Genomic DNA, 20,251 nt, shown 5'->3' with positions numbered 1-20,251 from the left:
GCTCCGAGCCCCCGAGGCCCACCTACCCCGTGTCTCTCCTCTGAGCAGCTGCCAAAGCGGGCAGCAGCCACGGACGGGTCTCATCCAACCTCGGGCTCCCACCCTGGCAGAGGCATCTGGGCAAGAGACAGTGGCCTCTGGGCCCCTTGTGAGCATAGGGTGGAGTCCCCAAGAGGCTCCGGCAGCCACTTCTCCCTCAGTGCAGCTGCCACGGCCCCCACATGGCCTCCCAGACAGTCGGAACAAGCCAGCTGTTGGGACGCGCTCAGGGGAACCCAGCCCTGACCAGACCCCGCTCGGCGCTTCAGTCCGCGGGCTCAGCCCTCTCGCGGTGAGGCAAGGCCTCGACGTCTGCAGCTGCGCACTCATTGTCCTGTTCTTTCCGCCTGCCCCCCCCCCCCACTGGCCTTCCTCAGCCAGGCCCATGCTTCCTGCTGGCTGGAAAGAAAGGCGAGGGAACCAAACCCCACAGTGGTTGGGGTGGCTTCTGGGCCCCTGTCCTCCTGGTTGTTGGGGGAGGACAGAGGACGGGATAAGGGGGTAGACAGAAGTCCAAACTTGAATCCACAAAATGCTGGGAAGGGGAAGCATCCCCCAGGCAGGGATGAGGGCCTGAGGCTGGGCCTTTGGTGTCCTCACAGCCTGACTGCGTGGTTCCACCATCCCACAGAGGGTTCGGTGGCTGTCAGTGACCATTGGTGACTCAGAAGACCTAGACCTACTCAGGATGCTGGAGTTCACCCCAGTGGGCCTCTGCCCCTTTGGGTCCCACACAGAGCCTGGCACACGCACAGGCTGCAAGCGTCAGCCTGTCCTGGCCCCATGTCCTCAGTCACTGCCAGGAGCCTTGAGGCCCCACAAAGGTCAGGCCCTGGCCTTTTGCCCAGCTCTGGGTCAGAGTGGTGCACGCAGGTCCCTGCCTCCCACGGGAAAACTCCCTCCATTGGGCAGAACCCAGAGCAGTGAACCCCAAAGTAGAAGGTAGGGGGGTAGCTGCGAACCCTGACCCAGCAGACCTTCGCTGATTTAGGAAGGGTCCAAAGAGCCTGCCTCAGACTGAATCCCAGCCAGGAAGGAAGTGTGTCTGAGGACCCGAGGCCTCTGGCTGGAGCCCTGCCCGGTCCCAGCACCTTGGGGCCTCCCCAGCGAGGGACCCGGAGCCTCTCGTGACCCTCGGTAGGCTGTAACCCAGCTAACCTCAAGTCAGAAGCGTGAGTGTCTGCGGCAGCTGTGGTTTGACAGTTAGTGCCAGAGAGAAGTCGCCCACGCGAGCCTCACTGTCTGCACGTGTGCAAGACAAGAACGGGGACTGTGGTCCATCTGTCACCGCCGGCTTCTCCGCGCCCAGCTGAGCAGCCCTGCTCCTTCCACGCTAGGTGAGTGACCTTTGCAAGCCCCATGGCTTCTCTGAGCCTCAGTTTCTCACCTACACAAGAAAGAAAGGGACCGCCTACCTGGTCCCTGCGTCCTAAGGTGGTGGTGGGCACCCCTGTGGTCAGATACTCCACAAACACCTGCTGGCGGGAACACAGAGACTCAAGCGTGGCCCCGGCCCTCAGCAGGGTTCAGTCAGTGAGGGACAGATGCTCTCACAGCCCAGGAGGAGGAGAACAGAAGCAGTATTGGGGCAGCTGGGGGAGCCCCCCCAGGTGAGGCCTAGTCCAGTCCAGGGGACACAAGAAGTGAGGCTCAAGCCCTGAAAAAGGAGTAGGAATTCAGAACAGGAGAAGGAGGCCCCTGGCGAAAGAGCTTGGAGGTGTGACAGAGTGTAACCTGACAGGGGACCTGCCCAGGCTCAGGACAGGCTGAGGGATGGTTGCCACCGAGGGGCGTGGCCTTGTGCCCAGGGAAGGCACAAGGGGAGGGCTAGGATCTGAGCTGACCACAGGGTCAGGAGAGCCCGGAGCAGGTGAGCTGGACGCCAGCAGACGCACAGTAAGGCTCTGGCTCCAGGGAGAGACTATGGCAGCTTCCAGGGTCACAGGTCACAGGAGCGATCCCACTGGCCAAGCAGGGGAAATGGGCAGGGAGAGGGGTTGCCGACGTGCTCTGATGACATCCCGGCGAGATGGCACGTCTGTACGGTGATATCAACAGTACCTACCGCCTCCAGGCTGGAGGTCACTCTGTTGCCCGAAGGGCCAACTGGGGGCCCCTGGAGCAGGCCCCACCTCAGCCCCCTGGGCTCCAGATCTCCCACCATGTGTGGGGTGTGCGTGTGCACGTTCTCTCTCCCACGCTGCCTCCCCCAAGCTTGGCAAGTAATCCTTCAAAGGCCACACCCCCCCCCACAGGAAGAAATGCAGCTCTGTGCTAATTTATGTTTTATCGAAGAGCATGTGGTGAATGCCCTGGGCATTGGCCTGGAGAGTCACCCACAGTGGTTGTTGGGGAACAGATGGGGCCATCGCCTCACGGGGAGTCCCTCCCGTCACACTGCCCAGCCTGGGGCCACAGGGCCACACCAGCGCAGGGGGCTCAGAAGTCCTCGCCTTGGAAACAATAGCTCTTTTTTCCTTGAAAGCAGGCTACAGAGCAGCACAGGCTAAAGAGGGGTGCGTGTGTGTAAAAAGTTGTTCATCAAATAGTAAAAGTGGCCAGATTGAGGTGATTTTTACTTTTCTGACTTGATTGACTTTTACAACAAGCTCTGTATCATTTTTATAATCACATAAAGCAAGGAGACAGCCGCTCAGCCACCGTGGGGTTCAGCTTTGCTCCAGAAAGGCTATGAGGGAGGACCCCCCATGGATTAAGAACAGGCTCTGGGGCCGTGGGCAGCCACCCCCTCCCAGGGCCAAGCCAGGCCTGCTCGCGCCAGTGGCGTGGGACTTGCATGGGTTGGAGGCTGGAGTGGCTACCTAGCCTCCAGGTCACGGGTCCCAGGCTCTTGCAGCCCCACGTGGGTCCCCTGTACCCCCTCCTCTGCTCTCTTCCTCACCTTCTGGGAAGGGTGACAGGGCCAAAGAGCCCCCCCCAGGAACCCACTCCTAAGCAGAAAGTGACACTTTGCCACCTGACTTCAAGGGGACAAGTGCCCAGGGCTGGGTCACCTGCTTAGGTGACCTCAAGGACCACAGCAGGAACTCCCACTCAAGGAGCAGGTGCTGCACAGGGGATGGGGGAGGGGGCCCTTGTCAGCCTGCAAGGACCCCCGCCACACAAGTCCCCATCACTTTCAACATAGTCCTTAGCTTAGCTTTGTACTTGGCCCCAGACAGGGGTTTTGGCCAGAGGACCTGGCACACAGCAGTTGCCTAATAACATTTGTTGGACAGGAGGTGGATGGATGGATGGATGGATGGGTCATGGGTGGATAAATGAATGGGTAATAGGTAGATGGATAGATGGATGGGTGATGGGTAGATAGGTGGGTGGATGGATGGATGGTTAGATGATGAGTAGACGGATGGATGGGTTATGGGGAGATAGATGGATGGATGAAGAGGGCCACTGTAAAGTCACCTGCCTAGACTGCCCTCTTCATGGGAGGATGGGGTAGGAGAGTGGGGACAGGGGCCTAGGGCTTGCTGAACCTTAGACTCCCACAGTCCAGTTGGCAGTTCCGGGCCTGTGGAGCACGGTGGCAGACCAGTCCCTAAAGGCTTCTTCCCTCACCACTTCTGGATTCACTAAGACAAGTGGAAGCTGGCTTTGGTTTTCACTTAGGTTCCCTTTTGTGTGTTTACTGACGTTTTTGGTTGTTAGTGTGTTATTCTCAAAGAGCTAGCCGATTTCCCCATTTATTGATTTGGCGATGCATCATTCACCATGTGCTTAGATTTGTACGATCACCAGTGTCTGTTTCTAGCCCCCTGTGTATCTGGTGTCACTCACGTGTGGGGCAGGCTTCAGGGAACGACCAAGATGCATAGAGGGGTTGGAATTCAAATTTCAGTCATTCCTACTGGTGTCGGGCTCCACCTTCCAGCTGAGAAGGCAGAGGCTTAGGCCAGTGGTTCTCAACAGCTCCAGCATCATTGGAGGGCCAGTTAAATCTGTTTCTCATTCAGAAGATCTGGGGTCCGAGGGTCTGCAGTCCTTTCAAGCTCCCCACCGTAAGGCCAATGTTGCCAGTCACCCCCGGCCCACATTTTGAGAACCACTGGCCTCAGGTAGAGGAGACGGTGCCCTGAGGTCAGCCCTCAGGGTGGATACAGACCTCAGCTGCTGGGAATTTTAGCTCTGGGCCTTGGGCAAGGCATTCTCCTCTCTTTCTCTCTTGGTTTCCCATGATGGCTAGGCTACCTCCATCCATGTTGTTGGACGTGCCTGTTGGGTGGGTCAGAACCGTCTGGAGCGTGTTTAAGAAGGTGGCATTGGAGGGGTGCCTGGGTGGCTCCGTCAGTAGAGTGGCCAACTTTGGCTCAAGTCATGATCTCACAGTTTGTGAGTTCGAGCCCCGTGTCAGGCTCTGTGCTGACAGCTCAGAGCCTATAGCCTGCTTCGGGTTCTGTGTCTTCCTCTCTCTCTGCTCCTCCCCCACTCATGCTCTGTCTCTCTCTCTCAAAAATAAATAAACATTAAAAAAATTTTTTTAAAGGGGCGCCTGGGTGGCGCAGTTGGTTAAGCGTCCGACTTCAGCCAGGTCACGATCTCGCGGTCCGTGAGTTGGAGCCCTGTGTCAGGCTCTGGGCTGATGGCTCAGAGCCTGGAGCCTGTTTCTGATTCTGTGTCTCCCTCTCTCTCTGCCCCTCCCCCCGTTCATGCTCTGTCTCTCTCTGTCTCAAAAATAAATAAACGTTAAAAAAAAAATTCTTTTAATTAAAAAAAAAATTTTTTTTAAAAAGGTGACAGTGGAACAGCCTTGTTTGATGGGAGCCCTTTGTAGACAGGGGTCTGGTGTCACAGGAGCCAAGGCTCTACAGCCCCTTCTGGCACCGAGGGACACCCTAAAGAGTGACTCGGCAGCAAGGAAGCAGGACGGCCATTCCCTGTAGGCACTTTGCAGGGTATACTGAGGGCAAAGGAAACCCCCTTAGAAATTGTGGAAACAAGTGTGAGCTGACATTTCCCAGGCCTTGCCAGGCCAGCCTGTGGGGTCAAATGGAATCACGTTACCACCCAAAATTGCCTGAGAGTGGAGTTCTGTCTCCCGGCCAGGCCAGGCAAATGCCACTTCATGATACGGTCCACTGGGGACTCAGACAAGGGAGCTGGGGCACCAGTGTGTTACAGAGGCCTTCCAGAAAAGCACCATTTCGGTGTTGACTTGAAGCCTGCTCCCTGCCCAAACCCAACAGGACCCAGCCGAGCTGGAAACAGAATAGGCTCAGAACAGAATGGGGCCCGGCCTCCCCTGGTGGTGAGTCTCGCCAGCCCGTGGGAAGGAAGACTGTCAAACGGCTGCTGGGCCGGAGTACTTGAGGTCAGAGGCCAGTCAGGTCAACTTACTGTGTGACCTTGAGTCATTTACTTAGCTTTCCTTCGCCTCAGAGAGCTCCTAATAGCATAACCCTGTGGGACTGAGCGTGAGAAGGACTTCACAAGATAATGCATGAGCCACCCGCAGCACGGTGCCTGGCACCCACTGAACATGGGCGTCGTCACCCGGCGTAGACCCGCTCTGTGTATTTGTCGTCTGTGGTGTATATTTGTGCCAAAGTTGACTGCAGAATAATCCAGACATCATTCTCACTCAGTGGGCTCGGCCATTTTCAACCTGATCCTTTCATAAAATCGTTCCTTCAAACCAAGCTGCCTCCTTGAAGTATGGCCTCACCCAGCTATCCAGCCATCAGAAGCATCCAGACTCTGGGGTCCTGGAGATTGGCAGACAGCACCCCGTAACATAGGAGGCCTTAATCCAGACCAGGAACCCCTGGAGAACCCAAGGAGAGGGCAGAGGGTGTATAATCTCCTAAATTATGAGGGCTTTGTTTTGTTTTGTTTTAAATATTCATTTATGTATGTATGTACGTATGTATTTATTTAGAGAAAGAGAGAGTGTGCAGGCACATGCAAGTGGGGCAGGGGCAGAGAGCGAGGGAGAGAGAATCCCAACAGGCTCCGCACTATCAGCACAGAGCCCGACTTGGGACTTGAACTCACGAACTGTGAGATCATGACCTGAGCCAAAACAAAGAGTTGGTCATTTCACCAACTGAGCCACCCAGGCGCCCCTCCCAAATGGTCAGGTTTACGTTTGTAAGTCGGTGCAGATTTCTGGGAAAGAGGCCACAACTTTCATCAGGTTGTCAAAGGGGCCAGCACCCCTGATTGGTTAAGAGACCCGCTTCAGAGAGGCTGAAGTCCTTGCCAGCACCCTGCCCTCCACCCTCCTTGCCTGGACAGGATAGCCACTCCTCGGGACACACAGGGATCAAGGCCCCGGGGCAGAGATGGGAGCAGCTCGGCCCAGCCTCTCCTTCCTAGAGAGTCAGGCTTTCTCCAAAGGGGGAGGAGGGCTCACTCGCCACAGTAAGATGGTGAGAGGAAATTCGGAGTGTAAAATCCCAGGCAAAACTGGGGGACGATGGCTGGGGGTCACAAGAGGCGTGTGCGGCCTTGTCCAGGAGACAGGGCCCCGTCACAGACCCGGCAGATGAATAGCACAGTGGGATGGCCGGGCAGCCTCGGAGCCAGCCGGACGTGGAGGGATGATGGGAGTCTGGGTCGAAGCTCAGACAAAAGTGGTTGGAGGACTTTCCGAATGGGCTGGGTCCGGGCCCTGCACTCATCAGCCACACGAGCCCTTAACCTCTCGTTTCCTTGGGGCCAGAATCCCGGTGGTAGCTGCCTGGCCCATCTTCCTCTTGGGGTTGCTGTGAAGAGTCAGGAAGCCCACGAATGGGGGTGATGTGTTCGGCCCGGGGCCCCTGAGTTTGAATCCAGAGCCGGCCCTCCCTCCCGGGGTTCCCGTGTGTCCCCTGCCATGTACACCCTCAGCGCTGATTCACACGCTGCCCGGGAGGCACCTGGGGGCCGCTGTCGGCCCCCTTCTGGTGAGGGGGCTGGGACTGAGCAGTAGAAGGGACGGTGGCAACGGTGGGGGTTGGGAGAGGGGGAGGGGAATTGAGCAGGAAAAGATCAGAAGCGCCCCCAGAGAGAAAACGAAATTGCAGCCCTGTGGTGAACGGTGAGATTCCTTTTCCTCATCACCTCACCGAAAAACTCCAATGAAGTATTTCCTGTTACCTTGTGGAGTAGATCTATTTTGGGCTCAGTGGCTCCGTTACCCGAGCGCCTTGCTTCCCGTGTGCCTTTGCAGGAATTAATCCTTGCCACATGCCCATGGAGAGCGTCCTGTTCTTTTCCCAAGCCAGCTGAGTCGTGAAGGGCCGTGGAAGGAGTAAGGGGGTGGCCCCGGGATTCTCCTCAGCCTGCCTGATGTCACCAGGCTGGTGGGGCCTGATGAGAACAGAGCCGGGGGCCAACCATACCCAGGACTCGCCGAGTGGCTCACCCCGGCTGCCCTGGCCCTCTGGCCGGAGGGTGAAGCCGCACTGCCCAGTCACGGCCCTAAAACCGCCCTGGCAGCCCCTTCCCCTGGCAGATGGAGGAACCCTCTCAGAAAGGCCTGACGCGAGCCCTCTCCAGCGCTAGTCCCGGATTCCCCGCCTTTTCTGTTGCTGCTCCTTCACCAGGCCCGCTGCACCCGCTGCCTGGCCCTAGCTCATCACCGGGCCCTCAGCTGGGCTGCCAGAGCAGTGGGTGGATGACGGGGGCAGGCACGAGAGGAAGCGGGGCCGCTCCTTCTGGGAGCGTTGGCATTTGATAGTGGGCCTCCTGGGGCGACCACCCACCGCCAGGGACACTCACGGCCAAAGTTTCCCAGAGCAGGCAGGGCCACGATCGTTTCCTCTCTCTGAGGCCAGTAGATGGGAAGGGGGTTCCCCCTGCCGCGGACAAAGGCCTTCCTGCCCTCAGAGGCGGGCTACCTGATCCCCAGGCCCCGGGTCTGGGGTTGGCATTTCTACTTCTTCAAACCTGCCTGTTGCTAACTTGCTGTATGACCTTGGGCAAGTCACTTCCCCTCTCTGGGCCTCAGAGGCCTCAGCAATAGAACGAGTGATCCAATTTGCCCATCCACTTCGACATTCTAAAACCGGGAAACATTCAGACCCACGTGATTTCACATAATCAGGGCCGTCTTCCTCTAATTTGACCAAAATGCAAATGGCCCCGGTAGATGACTCAGCAGGCCTTACCCCCAGGCCTAGACACCTTCATCCCTCTGCCTGGGGAGGGAGAGGTCCCACCCAGACCCACGGAATCAGCTTCTCTAGGCCTCGGCAGCAGGACCTGGAGCCTGGCATGTTTAGGAGGCGGCCCAGGAGGGCAGGCTGAGGGGAGAGCTTGGGCTCCCCTCCCCCATACGGACAACTAACAATGACAGCTTACGAAAACAATGACCCACAAACCGAGAAGAGTCTCCGGCCGCCTCCAGGACCTTCCACGGCGGGAGAAGGGCACACCCCCGGCTGGGTGCAGAGTGTTGGGGGGGCGGCAGGAAAGACCAGCCCCTGCCTGCACACTCGGGCTACCCAGAAGGCGGCTGAACACCACGAAGGCCACGAAGCCCTCGCGGCCGTCCCAGTGGGGACGCAGGCTGGTTCCCGTAGGACACAGGACTTGGGACTTGCTCTAGTTAACCATGCGGATGAAAAGAACTTGCAAGGCCACCCTGCCAACTGCCAGGAAAGGGAAGGAAATCACATGAGGGTGCAAAAGCCGAGAGGGAGCAGGGGCCCAGGATCAAAGGCAGCTGCCACGAAGCCAATAGCCCCAGGCTGGAGGAAAGTGTATGAGCATATGAATCAGATGGAAGAATAGACAGTCAAAGAACAACATCAGGGCTTGCAAAGCAAGCTCGAGACCAGAAGACCGACCGACGACATGGAGAACCTGAACAGGACCCCTGCACATCTAGAAACCAAGTCATGACATAGCACGCACATCTGAAAAGCAAACTAACAGCATGGAGAAAAAGTCAAGATCATCACAGTGAAGTCAGAGAAAAAGGACAAACCCCAACAATTAGAGATTGGAGCCCAGACCTTCCAGCATAGAGGGATCGGGGGCCCTGAAGTGGATTATCCAACAGCAATGCGGAAGAATGTTTAGACATTGAGGGGACACAAGAGGGATGCGGTATGATCAGCATCAGGAACGTGCTGACTCGGGCCGAGTTAATGGACTCTAAGGATAAAGGAAACAACTGTTCAGGTGCCCAGAAGGAAAAACCAAGTCACGGACAAGGGGAGAAAAAAGTCAAGCTGGCCTCACAGTTTTCCACAGCAACATTCAATACGAGAAGACAGGGGAACTTAGTCTTCAAAGGTGTGTGGGGGGAGGGGGGGCGAGGAGGGGCCAAGAATATTACGCCCAGTGAGGTTGTTCAGATTTATAGGCAACACGGAAAGGATCAGGGGAAAACGGCACCCTCGGGCTGCCTTTGGAAAAAAAAAAAAATTACTCAGCAATGAAATCTAGCTGAGAGTTAAAAGGGTCAATGTTTTTGAAGGCAAAATCATGCCTCTGATACAGTATAAAATGAGCACCTGTCAAAAATTGTATTTAACTCATTAAATAATTAGGGAACAAGCAATATGTTCCAACTGGTTTAAAGGAAAATTAGAACACCCCCGAAATGAATTTACAGACGGGTGCAAAACTGATCAGTAGCCACAGGGCATCAATCAATTGCATTCCTCCAGACAAAATGCATTTGCGTTTCTAGGAACCAGAATGATTTGCATTTTCTACCACCTAGATTTGCTCAGAGGTGACGAAATACAGGACCCCCGGGGGTGAGTGGCTTTCAAAGTCTCTCTCAATTTCTCTTGGTACAACTAAGAGATGACTCCAGGTACAAAATCCAGGGACATAATATGCTTTAAAAAAAAAAAAAAAAAAAGGAAAGGAATCTATTGAAATGCAGGACTGAGATGAAATACTAGGAGAATTATGGTTGCAGAACAGAGTTTAAGTGTTAGAAACCTTGACAAAAGGAAAATATTAGGATCAAAGTCAGGAACCCAGGCAAGATGCGTAAGGGAAGTGATCGCCTTTTGCATCCCAAGGAATGATTGAGCCTGCCCAAGTGAAGCATTTATTATTTTTTCCCCAAGACTCCAATCTCTTGATGAATTTCATAATCTTTTCTCTTAACAGGAGAGAAGTTCATTATGAACCAATATCTCTGTGGAAAGTAAAAACTTATCTAAGATTCAGCAATTTTTTAGCTTTTTTTTTTTTCTGCTCAACTCAAGTAAAATTGCTTTTAGTTTTAAATCTAACATGTATGGTACAATCCCATCTTTTAAAATTATTTAGACCAGGAGCTCCTGGGTGGCTCAGTGGGTTGAGGGTCTGACTTGGGCTCAGGTCATGATCTCACGGTTCGTGGGTTCAAGTGCCACATCGGGCTCTGTGCTGACAGCTCAGAGCCTGGAGCCTGCTTCAGATTTTGTGACTCCCTCTCTCTCTGCCCCTCCCCCACTCATGTTTTCTCTCTCTCTCTCTCTCTCTCTCTCTCCCTCTCTCTCCCTCCCTCCCTCTCTCTTTCCCTATCTCTCAAAATAAGTAAACATTAATTTTTGTTTAATTATTTGGACCTATTTACCTGTCTACCTAACTTCTTTATGTCTCCAAAGTTCTCTGTAGATGACATTTCCCCAGATGTCAACACTGTTTGATGAGCCATATTAATCATCTGCTTTGTGTGGGGGGGAAGTTCTAGGTGATGGGAATACAGCAGAGAACAGAACAGGTAAAGACCCTGCCATCAGGAAGCTGGCCTTCTAATGGGGGTGGGGCTGGGGGGCATTGCTTCCTTCTTTGTGCTTTTCTGTATTGCTTGTTTTGTTTGAGAACGAGCATGTATTATTTTTATAAAAGCAGCGGTCATTACCTTCACACACACACACACACACACACACACACACACACACACTTCAGATGATTCTTCTAGACAGCCAGAGTTGAGGACTGCTACATTTCATTTGAGCCATTGACACTCTAGTGTGAATTACGTTTTCAGGAAGACAGTGTGAGGACCAAGAGGCTCTGCAGCTCCCAACCCAAGCAGCTAAATCCTGGGAAAAGCTGAAGAGGTGAGCTGCTCCCCGAGGAATTCAGCCTCTCTGGCCTGGAAGAACCATTGAGCTGGTCTCCCAAGCCCCCCTTGCCAGGGGTTCCTGTCCCTGTCCTAGGATCCTAAGCCAGTGAAACAGATGCGTGTTCTAGCTGACACTGGACCCAGGCAGCTGGGGGCCCAGCCCAGCCTTGACGAGTGTCTGGGACAAGCCTGACAGCCAAGGCTCTCCTCCTTCCCGACCTGGGAGCCCCATCTGACTCCAGTACCCTCATCTGCTCTCACTTCTTGGGTGGAGCCCTGACTCCTGCCCTTTTCCATTTGCACCCTTACTTTAGCCCCACTGGCCTAAGCTCCCCTTCCCCACACCCCCGGGCCTTTGCACATGCTTTCTCCTCCACCAGAATCCCTTTCCCACCTGCCTTCCCTTGCCCCAGATCCCAGGTCTCTCCCCTGGAAGCCTTCCTGACATACTCCCAAGCCCAGAGGGCAGGCACCCGCCACCGGCTATGAGCTCCCCACAGGCCAGCAAGCATGGCTCTACTCGTTCCTGTGGCCTAGTGACCACATAGGGTCACGGTCAAGTCTTCCTCTTGAGGTCGTTGAAAGGAGTAAAAAGTGCACATTTCTATTTTAAGGTTTGTTAAAAGAATGAAGAGTGTGAAGGAGGAGGGGGAAGTGAAAGGGGGAATCATCAAGTCAGTAAGGGAAGGGAAGTAATAGGAAATGGGGAGAAAGGTCTCACTTTCCTGGAGCCAGCTGAAGGTCTGTGGGGGCCGCAGGGTCAGACAGGGCTGAGTCCCAGCGGGAGCTGCCTTCTCAGCCCCCCACACCCCCCAGGGCCTCGGGAGGCACCGCCACCCAGTGTCCACCGTTCCCACAGAGCCCCCCAGATCACAGGGCAAGTGAGTGCGTCTCCAGGGCAAGTCCCAGCACCAGTGGTGAACTGAGGTCACCCCAGCGCTAGCAGTGCTGGGGGGGACCTCAGGGCAGGCAAGGATGAGGGCTGTGGCTGTCACCACCGTGTGGCCTGATGTGCCTCCTCCGCCCTCAGAAGTAGTGGCGTGAACTCTTCCTCTCAGGGGCGTGTCGTCTGCTGTGGGGGCGACCTGGGGAGCCCAGCCCAACACCCGAAACACTCACAGAGCATGTGACAGGCAGGGCACATCTCCTGCCAGCAGACGACTCGCAGCGCCTCCCTGAGCCTGGCCCTGCCCCTGTCTGCACCCCTGTCTTTCCCACTAGGCAAAATTTAACTTTGTTAAATGCTTATATATTAGAGAGAGAGAGAGAGAGAGAGAGAGAGAGAATGAGCAGGGGAGGGGCAGAGAGAGAAGGAGTCAGAGGGTCCAAAGCAGGCTCCTTGCTGAAGGCAGACAGCCCAATGTGGGGCTCCAACTCAGGAATCGAGAGATCAGGACCCGAGTTGAAGTCGGACGCTTAATTGACTGAGCCACCCAGGCGCCCCATATTCACCATTTTTTTTTTAAGTTTACTTATTTTGAGAGAGAGAGAGAGAGAGCATGGGGGAGGGGGAGTGGGGGCAGGGAGAGAGCATCCCAAGCAGACTCCACTCTGTCAGCGCAAAGCCCAACACAGGGCTCGATCTCATAAACGGTGACGTCATGACCTGAGCCTAGATGGAGTCGAGTCAGAGGCCTAACTGACTGAGCCACCAGATGTCCCAACCTTGATCTTTTTAAGGGCTCTTGAGGACTCTGCTGAACGGACACTCAAGATCACCAACCCCCTGCTGTGGCACATGCAGGTTATTTCCAGCCTTCTGCAAAGCCGAGCAGTGCTGTGAGGACATCCCTTTGCACGGCGGTGTGTGGAGAATAAATCTTCCCAGGGCTCTGCGAGGTCCCACAGGTGAGATGCCGGAGGATGCAGATTTTCGAGGAGGGCCCCTCACCAGGGACTGACCGAGATACTCCCTCCAGAGCCAGAACCAGCTCCCAAGAGCGGGTTCCCCAGAGAGAGACCGCTCAGGAACCCCAACAGGTGTTCCTTTTACAGGTGGATCCGTTGTTGTGGTTGTCCTTGTCGTTGTTTTGGCCGGGGGGGCAGTGCTGGGCTCCAGCCCTAACTGCAGAAGGTACAGAGCTGGTCTGGGCAGGTGGTTATGCAAACCAAACAAGGAAGTAGGGCTCAGGGGAGCAGAAGGGTTGGCTCTGGGCTCCCTGCCAGGGAAGAAGCTGAACTAGGCGCATCCCCTCTCCCTGCAGGAGGCCTGAGGGGTTCAGGAAAGGGCCCATGGACCACCCACTCCCAGGGGAATGGGTCCTGCCATGGCCCTGGCCCCTCCGTTCTATCCCCTGTGTTCCTAGAGGTCCCTACAGGGTGTCTGTGTTGAGCTCAGAGTCCAGTATGGACAGATACTATAATAGGACGGCCGTTTCCTTCCCCTGGGCACGGGCTGGCATCCCGGTTGCCCACCACAGTGCCCACCAGTGATGTAGGAACGTCCAGTGGGGCCTCCTTGGTGCCTACAGCTCCCGGGGCGCCCATCCCAGCCCCGATCCCTCAGCGTGACACTGTCTCCTTAACCGTGAGTTCCGGGACAGCAGAGTGGGTCACGGGCCCAGCAGGTGGCAGCTGCCCAGTGCTGCCTGTCACTGAACATCCTGACCAAGTCACACTGGCCGGGAGCTGCTGGTGCCTGGCTGGCCGAGGGCCCCCCCACCCCCACCCCCGGCAGGGCCTGTCCGTGGGAATGACGAGAAACAGGGTTCCTAGCCAGAGCTGCCGGCAAAAATCAACGAGAGGGAGCCCACCCCAGAGCCTCAAGCTAACCAGGGCCTGCAGGCCAGTCCAGGTGAGGCCGGAGCAGCCCAAGCCAGTCTCCTTCAGATGCTGCATCCATCTCATAGCATTCCAAATTGGAGATGCCAGTTTCTTTGCTTTTTTTTTTTTACATTTATTTATTTATTTTGAAAGAGAGAGCATGTGCGTGAGGGAGCACATGAGTAGGGGAGGGACAGGAAGTGGGAGAGAATCCCAAGCAGGCTCCACACTGTCAGCACAGAGCCCCACCGAGGGCTCAAACCCACGAACCCTGAGATCATGAGCTGAGCCAAAATCAAGAGTCGGATGCTTAACCGGCTGAGCCACCCAGGCGCCCCTCTTTTGCCTTCTTTTGAACATTTCAGGCCTCTTTTAGCAAATTGATTTAAGGCCTCTTGCACCTAGGATTGGCAATTCTGATAAGCATTTGTGGAGTCCCCCCAGGTTTCAGACACAAGGCTGTTGTGTCCCTGCTCGCCTCTGTTCTTGGTGAGTTTTGCCTCCATTTGTGCACAGAATGAGCTCATTACACAAAGTGGCCTGTGCTCCCCGACGAGTGAGGGATGCCTGCCGCAACGGCAGTGTTGGATGTGATGGATTCCACCACAGAAGTGCATTTAGTTCCCCTGCACACACACCAATCAAGGTGACACCGAGTCATGCCGTCCCCGGTTATATGCACATCAACACCTGACAATTGATCACCAGCATGTTTTCATTTGACTCCAGCTGCCCCCACCTCTCATGAGTCGGGGCTGAAAAATTCGCCCATTTCAGCAGCTCCTGATGGTCTGGGCTGATAAGGATCCGGGTCAGGCTACCTGTTACTCACTGCCTGGTGCTGAGAACAAGCCTCCAGGTCTTTGCACATGTGTCTCTCTGCCCAGGGAACCTCTTATTATCAGCGCTTAAAAAAAGACACAGACTCATGACTGTCATATAAAATTGAACATGTGTTAAAGTTTATTAAACTCCTAAATCAATGGGGGAACCAGGCACATGTTATTACCAGTTCACAAGAGAATCTGAAGAACAGGCACAATTATCGATCAGGAATATTGAAATGAACACGCAAATGAAGGCAACACTGGGGAAGGAAGTCAGTTGGTGTTCTATGAGACGGGCCAGAGTCCACAGGTCTGTAACAAGAATAATTTTGCATTACTTATCTATAATTTGCAGAGTTGTAAAATAGCCCTCATAGAATGGAATCAGATAATCCAAGAGGTGTTCCCCAAGAGTCAAGATAATGCATCGCTTTTCCACAGGTGTACAAATATTTCCCTGCGATCCCGACGACCTGGCCACTGAACCCCTATCTTGTCCAGGAGGCCCCCCTGGCTCTCAGCGTGGATGGTGCCATCCACTGGACTCCTTGAACTTTTTTTTTAATGTTTGTTTACTTTGAGAGAGAGAGAGAGAGAGAGAGAGAGAGAGTACACACACACACACACTCAGTGGAGAGGGGCAGAGGGAGAGAGAGAATCCTAAGCAGACTCCATGTCAGCACAGAGCCTAACTTGGGGTTTGATCTCCTGAACCGTGTGACCATGACTTGAGCTGAAATCAAGAGTCAGATCCTCAACTGACTAAGCCACCCAGATACCTCTTTCTTTTTCTTTCTTTCTTTCTTTTTTCTTTCTTTCTTTCTTTCCCTCCTTCTTTCTTTTTCTTTCTTTCCTTCTTTCTTTTTTTTCTCTTTCTTTCCTTCCTTCTTTCTTTCTTTCTTTCTTTTTTTTTGGGGAAGGGGAGGGGCAGAAAGGGAGAGAATCTTAAGCAGACTCCTTGCTGAGCTCGGAGTCTGACATCAGGTTCCACCCTACGATCCTAGGATCATGACCTGACCCGAAATCAAGAGTCACATGCTCAACTGACTAAGCTACCCGGGTGCCCCCAGTCCCTTGAACTCCTTATCACACTGTTCTGTCTCCCCCATCGGTCTTGTAAGATGCTTAAAATCACCACTTGTGTCTACCTCTGATTGTGAGGGAGCACTCGATGTTGAGTAGATGGTTGAATAGATGAATTAATGAGAGAACAAAGGGGTAACGGCCTAAAACCAGGGGGTCGTGGAGCACCGCTGTTAAGACAGGCAAAGACCTGCAGGTTGTGGAAGTGTGTTGGTTTCGAGATTGATCTTACTAAGGGCCCCTCGGATAATACAGCCCCGAGAGCAAACAAGCTCAGAAGTACTAGGTTAAACACGAACAGGTTGTTTGCTTCTCCCCTTTCACCACAGCACTTCCGACAGCCTTTACCATATCGAAGTCCCCCGTGAATGTCTCAGAAGGAGCAGGCAACATCCCGGCGTCTTCCGTGCTTATCTGATGGCGAAGCAGCTCTTTAAAAATGAAGGAAAGATGAGGGTTCTGGAAAATTCACAATGAGAAAGACCAATTTAATCCAACCCTCCTGATTTATGGAGTGGTGCAGACGTCATTACTGCCTGTGTCAGAGTGCCAGCCCCAGCGTTAGAGCTCCTGTGTGGCTTTCGACAAGTTCCTTAACGTCTCCACACCTCAATGGCTCCATCCATAAAACGGGACTAAAGGGGCACCTGGGTGTCTCAGTCGGTTAAGCGTCTGACTTCGGCTCAGGTCATGATCTCCCGGCTTGTGAGTTGGAGCCCCGTGTCAGGCTGTCTGTGCTGACAGCTCAGAGCCTGGAGCTGCTTTGGGTGCTGTCTCCCTCTCTCTCTGCCCCTCCCCCGCTTGTGCTCTGTCTCTCTCTCAAAAATAAATAAACATTAAAAAAAAAACCAAAACAGGACCAGAAAGAGAAATCGCCTCAAAGTGGCTGGCGGGGGGCGGGGAGGAGGTTAAATGAATTTCTGGGAGGAAGACTTGCAACATAGAGCCTGGCACAGTCTGTCCTCAGTCAGTGGTAACTGTGTCACTATTACTTATAAAAACACGAGGTGCCATTTATTGACTTGTCTTTGTATCATCTTGCTTGACCCTCACTTCAGCTGAGGCCAGATGAGGAAGATAAGGCCAACGAGGACAGCACGCTCGGGAGGTGAACTCACAGGCCCACAAGGCCCTGCAGCTGGCAGGGGGCCAAGGTTCTCCGACCAGGCATGAAGCCCGAAGAACGAGCCAGCCAAGGGCTTGGCATGAAGTAGGTGCTTAGTAAAGACTGGTTTCTTCTATTCCTTCCTCCTTCCCTTCCAACAGCCATCTGGGCCCCCAGTCAGGAGGTCACCTCTGGCCAGGGCTGTGGTAGGACAGACAGAGCCCCAGGCCGGGCCTGGCCTTCTCCCCCACCAGCTGAGGTGCCCCCTTCCATTTCTTCTTCTCCTCCTCCTTGCCACGCCCCCCGCCTCTGCGTGCCCACTCAGTTATCTGGTGACTCGAGGACCCCGGGAGTCCCTCTGTTCTCCTCAGCCACCCTGGTGACAAAACAAAGGAGGAGCTCAAAATCGGCCTTGATTCAGTGCATGAAGCCCGTGGCCTGGGCTTGAGTGGCCCTGCCAGGCCACCTGGGGCCGTCCACGGGCGCCACACAGACCCACACAGGGCCCCACGCCAGGCCCGGCCAAAACTGTCGCCCCAGCTGACGGCTTGCTCAGAGAAATGACTCAGCCCGAGTGCTCAGATGCCCTGTCCACGTTTTATGAACTAAAGGTGTTTTCATAACAACTGGGGGTGATGAGCCAGCAGCAGGCTGTAAACAGAGCAATGATCTGGTTGAAACGCCCAGGTCCGAGCCCCCGCCCACAAGCAGGGCCTCCGAGGTTGTCAGCTTCCCCACAGCGGTGCTTCCTTCACGCCCAGGTGGGGCCACGGGCCCCTGGGCTCGTCCTGGCAAACAGCACAGACTCCCAAAATAACGTGGAGACGCGCCCAGCCGCATCTGTAACCCAGGAGGGAAGCGAGTGACAGAGCCAGACCCGTGGCCTAGACGCCTGCTTCTGTCCTTCCCGGATGCCCCGGGGCCTCCTGTGGGACCGGAAGCCGTCCATGAGCCAGGGTCCTGGGACCAGAACTCTGGGAGGCCCAGCCCTGAGCTGGAGTTCGCAGGGCAGGGAAAGTGTACCTCGCCTCCCACAAGGACAGTGCCGCTGGGGGGGTGTGACACGGGTGCCCTAGAACAGCAAATGGTGTGAAACAAGGAGGGCGGTGCTCAATCCTCCCGGAGGATTCTAGAGCTGCCAGAGGTGAGACAGCACGGCCTGCTCATTCACCCTGCCCCTACCCCCGCTCTTCCTTCCGTCCCTCAGGGCACTTTGGGAGGCCTACCTGTCAGCCGTACCCCAGGCTTACCCATACCATCCTCTGCCCAAAAGCCAAGCAGTCCTCTTCGATCCTAACTTTTCCAACCCACGGCAAGTCCCGTCCACCTTACCTCCAGCCACTTGGCCGCCGCCACCCACGCCCAAGCTGCTCGCCTCTCGCTTGGACAGCCACCCTGCCTCGCTGGGGTCACCTCCTGACCCCTCAGCCTTGGCCTCTAAAATCCGTTCTCCACTCATCGGCACGAGGGTGCCACACCATCTTTCTGAGGCCCCACCCACACCCCACCCGCCTTCTTGGCCACCACCAGATCCTGTCAGCTATTCAAGCTTTTTAAAGAAACTGAGCACAGCAGCTTTGGCAACAGGCTATGAAGAGATGAACTGAACAGGAGGAGAGCTCAGAGGCACAACCATGCATGAAGGAGAACATGTGCTTGTGACGGAGAGACACCACCAACGGGTGGGGAAAAGACTCATACGTGGTGTTGAGGCAGTTGTGATCCATATGGAAAAAAAGTAAAATCAGATCCCCACCTCAAGCCACACACACACTCCAGGTGGATTCAAGGCTTACCTGTGAGTAACAAAAGTTTAACACGTTTAGAAGAAACTCCAGGAGAATATTTTTTAAATTAATTAATTCATTTTCTTTTTAAAATCTACATCCAAGTTAGCATCTAGTGCAACAATGACTTCAGGAGTGGATTCCTTAGTGCCCCTGACCCATTTAGCCCATCCCCCCTCCCACACCCCCTCCAGTAACCCTCTGTTTGTTCTCCATATTTATGAGTCTCTTCTGTTTTGTCCCCCTCCCTGTTTTTATATTATTTTTGCTTCCCTTCCCTTATGGTAATCTGTTTTGTCTCTTAAGTTCCTCCTATGAGTGAAGTCCTATGATATTTGTCTTTCTCTGACTGACTAATTTCACTTAGCACAATACCCTCCAGTTCCATCCACGTAGTTGCAAATGGCAAGATTTCATTCTTTTTGACTGCCGAGTAATACTCCATTGTATATATACCACACCTTCTTTATCCATTCATCCCTCAATGGACATTTGGGCTCTTTCCGTACTTTGGCTATTGTGGATAGTGCTGCTATAAACATGGGGGTGCGTGTGTCCCTTCAAAACAGCACACTTGTATATCATGGATAAATGCCTAGTAGTGCAATTGCTGGGTCGTAGGGTAGTTCTAGTTTTAATTTTTTGCAGAACCTCCATACGGTTTTCCAGAGTGGCTGCACCAGCTTGCATTCCCACCAGCAGTACAAAAGAGAACTTCTTTCTTCGCATCCTCGCCAACGTCTGTTGTTGCCTGAGTTGTTAATGTGAGCCATTCTGACAGGTGTGAGGTGGTATCTCATTGTGGTTTTGATTTGTATTTCCCTGATGATGAGTGATGTGGGGCATTTTTTCATGTGTCGGTTGGCCATCTGGATGTCTTCCTTGGAGAAGTGTCTGTTCATGTCTTTTGCCCATTTCTTCACTGGATTATTTGTTTTTTGGGTGTTGAGATTGGTAAGTTCTTCATAGATTTTGGATACTAACCCTTTATCTGATATGTTGTTTGCAAATATCTTCTCCCATTCTGTTGGTTGCCTTTTAGTTTCGCTGATTGTTTCCTTCACCATGAAGAAGTTTTTTTTATCTTGGGGTGCCTGGGTGGCGCAGTTGGTTAACCATCCGACTCTTGATCTTGGCCCAGGTCATGATCTCACAGTTGGTGAGTTTGAGCCCCGCATCAGGCTCTGTGCTGATGGTGCAGAGCCTGCTTGGGATTCTGTCTCTCCCTCTCTCTGTCCCTCCCCTGCTTGTGCGCTCTCTCTCTCTCAAAATAAATAAATAAATTTAATAAAAAGAAAAAAGAAGTGTTTTTATCTTGATGAGATCCCAATAGTTCATTTTTGCTTTTGTTTCCTTTGCCTCTGGAGATGTGTGGAGTAAGAAGTTTCTGCGGCGAAGGTCAAAGAGGTTTTTGCCTGCTTTCTCCTCGAGGATTTTGATGGCTTCTGTCTTACGTTTAGGTCTTTCACCCATTTTGAGTTTATTTTTGTGTCTGGTGTAACAAAGTGGTCCAGGTTCATTCTTCTGCATGTCTCTGTCCAGTTTTCCCAGCACCATTTGCTGGAGACTGTCTTTATTCCATTGAATATTCTTTTTTTTTTTTAATTTTTTTAATCTTTATTTT

The 20,251-nt window shown here is 53.7% G+C and overlaps 1 long non-coding RNA gene across 2 annotated transcripts; it reads left to right on the top strand.

Moving 5' to 3' along the window:
• Positions 1–8,224: 8,224 nt before the first annotated feature.
• LOC124517392 (uncharacterized) lies at positions 8,225–18,743 on the top strand. Of its 2 annotated transcripts, XR_006963435.1 has the most exons (4): positions 8,225–9,282; positions 10,985–11,057; positions 12,743–12,910; positions 16,794–18,743. It is a non-coding gene; the product is annotated as an uncharacterized LOC124517392 (long non-coding RNA). The 2 variants fall into 2 exon arrangements; XR_006963436.1 differs by lacking the exon at positions 10,985–11,057.
• The last annotated feature ends 1,508 nt before the right edge of the window (positions 18,744–20,251 follow it).

Source organism: Lynx rufus, unplaced genomic scaffold, assembly GCF_022079265.1.
Source record: "Lynx rufus isolate CCGP_SWC_20201006 ecotype Redwood Valley unplaced genomic scaffold, mLynRuf1.p SCAF_21, whole genome shotgun sequence".
NCBI classification, from domain to species: Eukaryota; Metazoa; Chordata; class Mammalia; order Carnivora; family Felidae; genus Lynx; species Lynx rufus.
The sequence above is the reverse complement of the archived record's forward strand: the minus strand, read 5'-3'. Positions and strand labels throughout refer to the sequence as shown.